The following is a 4,819-nucleotide window of genomic DNA, read 5'->3' as shown; positions in this document are numbered from 1 at the left end:
GGTGTCGACTAAAACAGAATGACCTCCACTGGGGTCGGTGGAAGGTCATCATTGGCACTTTTGGCCTCGGCTGGTTATATCTATGTGCCAAGCACAGGGTGTAACCATCACGGAAACACCAGAGGGGAAAAGGGGTAGGGACGACAATGCCCATGACAGTCCCCTTGATAGATGGATATTTTAATTAATTAATCAAAATCAATCAATCAAGCAATCCATTTTTCTGATATTCTTCATTCAGGTAAGGGTGGGCTGTATTTTTTGAGGGAGATTAGTGGATTTTGGAATAATTGCTGCTCTGCAGTGCAGCTATTCATTTTCTTAGTTTCATGATTCTTGGCAGGAATCCTAAGCTTTAAAATTCAGATTATTGTCTTGTTAAAATATATGTTACAAATTAGTAATATATTAGAGTAATAATACCCAATAAAAATGTTAGTCTATGCAAAACAGACTGTCTCCAATTCCCCCAATGAAAAATCATATTTTTCGGAATCAAACAAATTAAATTAACTTATGAATCAATATTTCCTTCCTTCCTTTCCCTGCCTTCCACTACATACATAATCCACCTGCCTTAATGAAAACATTCTTGGTTTCAACTTTCTATGGGGTCATATAGTTTATTAAAATGCCATCTTGTCTTCCACTGCAGTGCCACTCTGCTTCCTAGATGTGCCATGTTTGAAGTTGAACTGCCACATGTTTGTGCCGTCCACTGCTGTCATTTCGCTTAATCAGCCAGCTAGCTAGGTGCAACAATTTGGCCTAAACTGGATGAAAACAATATTGTGAGCTGTGAGGTGGTCAAAATTGACTGGGAAGGACTGGAAATTAATGCTAACATGGATATTATTACTGTTGGAACAAAAACAGGCCCAAATGATGTAATTGTACCTGTTTTTTTTATAATTTTTTGGGAAAAAAAAAACAGCGAAAACCAAGACACATGAGAGTGGTTTTGGAAAAGACCAAATCCAAATGACAAATTAGAACCAAAACCACAACATGGGGGTTGGCACACATCTCTAATATATACTGTATATATATATTATATATACAGTCAGGTGCATAAATATTGGGACATTGACAGAATTTTCATATTTTGGCCTCTATTCACCACAACAATGGCTTTGAAATGAAACAAACAAGATGTGCTTTAACTGCAGACTTTCAGATTTAATTTGAGGGGAATTACACTAAAATCAGGAGAACGGTGTAGGAATTACAACGGTTTCTATATGTGCCTCCCACTTTTCAAGGGGCCAAAAGTAATGGGACAAACTAAACAATCCTAAATCTAACTTTCACTTTTTAATACTTTGTTGCAAATCCTTTGCAGGCAATAACAGCCTGAAGTCTGGAACGCATAGACATCACCAGACGCTGGGTTTCATCCCTGGTGATGCTCTACCAGGCCTCTACTGCAAATGTCTTCAGTTCCTGCTTGTTCTTGGGGCATTTTCCCTTCAGTTTTGTCTTCATCAAGTGAAATGCATGCTCAATCGGATTCAGGTCAGGGGATTGACTTGGCCATTTCATAACATTCCACTTCTTAGCCATAAAAAACTCTTTGGTTGCTTTTGCAGTATGCTTCAGGTCATTGTCCATCTGCACTGTGAAGCTCCGTCCAATGAGTTCTGAAGCATTTAACTGAATATGAGCATATAATATTACCCAAAACACTTCAGAATTCATTCTGCTGCTTTTGTCTGCAGTCACATCATCAATAAATACAAACGAACCTGTTCCATTGACAGCCATACATGCCAACGCCATGACACTACCACCACCATGCTTCACTAATGAGGTGGTATGTTTTGGATCATGAGCTGTTCCTTTCCTTCTCCATACTCATCTCTTCCCATCACTCTGGTACAAGTTGATCTTTGTCTCATCTGTCCATAGGATGTTGTTCCAGAACTGTAATGGCTTTTTTAGATGTTGTTTGGCAAACTCTAATCTGGTCTTCCTGTTTTTGTGGCTCACCAATGGTTTACATCTTGTGGTGAACCCTCTATATTCACTCTTGTGAAGTATTCTCTTGATTGTTGACTTTGACACATATACACCTACCTCCTGGAGAGTGTTCTTGATTTGGCCAACTGTTGTGAAGGGGTTTTTCTTCACCAGGGAAATAATTCTTCTGTCATCCACCACAGTTGTTTTCCGTGGTCTTTTGGTGTTTCTGAGCTCTCTGATGCGTTCTTTCTTTTCAAGAATGTTCCAAACAGTTGATTTGGCCACACCTAATGTTTTTGATATCTCTCTGATGGGTTTATTTTGATTTTTCAGGCTAATGATGGCTTGCTTCACTGATAGTGACAGCTCTTTGGATCTCCTATTGAGAGTCGACAGCAACTGATTCCAAATGCAAATGTCACACCTAGAGTCAACTCCAGACCTTTTACCTGCTTAATTGATAATGAAATAAAGAGGGAATAGCCCACACCTGTCCATGAAATAGCTTTTGAGTTGATAGTCCCATTACTTTTGGCCCCTTAAAAAGTGGGAGGCACATATAGAAACCGTTGTAATTCCTACACCGTTCACCTGATTTGGATGTAATTACCCTTAAATTAAATCTGAAAGTCTGCAGTTAAAGCACATCTTGTTTGTTTCACTTCAAAGCCATTGTGGTGGTGAATAGAGGCCAAAATATGAAAATTCTGTCAATATCCCAATATGTATGCACCTGACTGGATCTATCTTCGTGTTTTGGATCTGGATTGGTTTTGCCAAAACCACCCTTCGGTGTTTTGGGTTCTGGGTTTTGTGTTTTGGATCTGTATTTTTTTTATAAAAGCATAAAAACAGCTAAAATCACAGAATGTATTGAATTTTCTGCTCCTATGCTATTATTAACCTCAAAAACCTTAATTTCCACTCATTTCCAGTCTATTCTGAACACCTCACACCTCACAATAGTGTTTTTATGTCCAAAAGGTTGCACCGAGGTAGATGGATGACTATGCTAAGCGACACGAGTGGGCGGCACAAATACGTGGCCCATCTAGGAGTGACACTGCAGTGACAGACAGGATGGCAGTTTGAAAAACTAGGCCCCAAACAGTACATAATTCAAATAAAAAAAAGAGGTGCAAGATGGAATTGTCCTTGGGCCCTCCCACCCACCCTTATGTTGTATAAACAGGACATGCACTCTTTAACAAACCAATCATTTCAGCCCCAGGGTCTGCCACACGACTGTGGCTGAAATGATTGGTTCGTTTGGGCCCCCACAAAACAAGCTGCCAATTAATCTGTCCCTGCACAAACTGGCTCTACGGAGGCAAGATGTCGTCCTCATCCTCATCCACCGATTCCTCACCCTCTTCAGTGTTGTGTACATCCTCATCCTCACAGAGTATTAACTCGTCCCCGCTGGAATCCACCACCACAGGTCCCTCTGTACGTTCTGGAGGCTGGTCTCCCTGGAAGAGTTGATATTTCATTTTTATGAACATCATCTTCTCCACATTTTGTGGAAGCAACCTCCTACGCCTTTCGCTTACAAGGTTCCCAGCTGCACTAAACACTCTTTCGGAGTACACACTGGGGGGGGGCAACTCAGGTAAAATAGAGCCAGTTTGTACAGGGGCCTCCAAATTGCCTCTTTTTCCTGCCAGTACAGGTACGGACTGTCTGACATGCCTACTTGGATGCTGTCACCGATGTAATCCTTTAACAGACAGACGCACGCTTGTCGCTGCTGCTTTGAGGATGCAAGTGCGGCTACAGCCAACACAATTCACAAAGACAGAAAAAAGAAGAATATTTTTATTGTTTGTGTAGCACACTTTGAGGGTGTCACCACCCTTTAACAGACAGACGCACGCTTGTCGCTGCTGCTTTGAGGATGCAAGTGCAGCTACAGCCCACACAATTCACAAAGACAGAAAAAAAAAGAAGAATATTTTTATTGTTTGTGTAGCACACTTTGAGGGTGTCACCACCCTTTAACAGACAGACGCACGCTTGTCGCTGCTGCTTTGAGGATGCAAGTGCGGCTACAGCCCACACAATTCACAAAGACAGAAAAAAGAAGATTATTTTTATTGTTTGTGTAGCACACTTTGAGGGTGTCACCACCCTTTAACTGACAGACGCACGCTTGTCGCTGCTGCTTTGAGGATGCAAGTGCGGCTACATCGCACACAAGTCACAAACACATTAAAAAAATAGATTTTTATTTTTTGGAGCAATTTGAGAGTTACACCACCCTTTAACAGACAGACGCACGCTTGTCGCTGCTGCTTTGAGGATGCAAGAGCGGCTACAGCCCACACAATTCACAAAGACCGAAAAAAAAAGAACAATATTTTTATTGTTTGTGTAGCACACTTTGAGGGTGTCACCACCCTTTAACAGACAGACGCACGCTTGTCGCTGCTGCTTTGAGGATGCAAGTGCGGCTACAGCCCACACAATTCACAAAGACAGAAAAAAGAAGAATATTTTTATTGTTTGTGTAGCACACTTTGAGGGTGTCACCACCCTTTAACAGACAGACGCACGCTTGTCGCTGCTGCTTTGAGGATGCAAGTGCGGCTACATCGCACACAAGTCACAAACACATTAAAAAAATAGATTTTTATTTTTTGGAGCAATTTGAGAGTTACACCACCCTTTAACAGACAGACGCACGCTTGTCGCTGCTGCTTTGAGGATGCAAGTGCGGCTACAGCCCACACAATTCACAAAGACAGAAAAAAAAAGAACAATATTTTTATTGTTTGTGTAGCACACTTTGAGGGTGTCACCACCCTTTAACAGACAGACGCACGCTTGTCGCTGCTGCTTTAAGGATGCAGGTGCG

This window comes from Taudactylus pleione, unplaced genomic scaffold, assembly GCF_031769625.1.
Source record: "Taudactylus pleione unplaced genomic scaffold, aTauple2 ptg000138l, whole genome shotgun sequence".
In the NCBI taxonomy this organism is placed as follows: domain Eukaryota; kingdom Metazoa; phylum Chordata; class Amphibia; order Anura; family Myobatrachidae; genus Taudactylus; species Taudactylus pleione.
Note: the sequence above shows the minus strand (reverse complement) of the source record.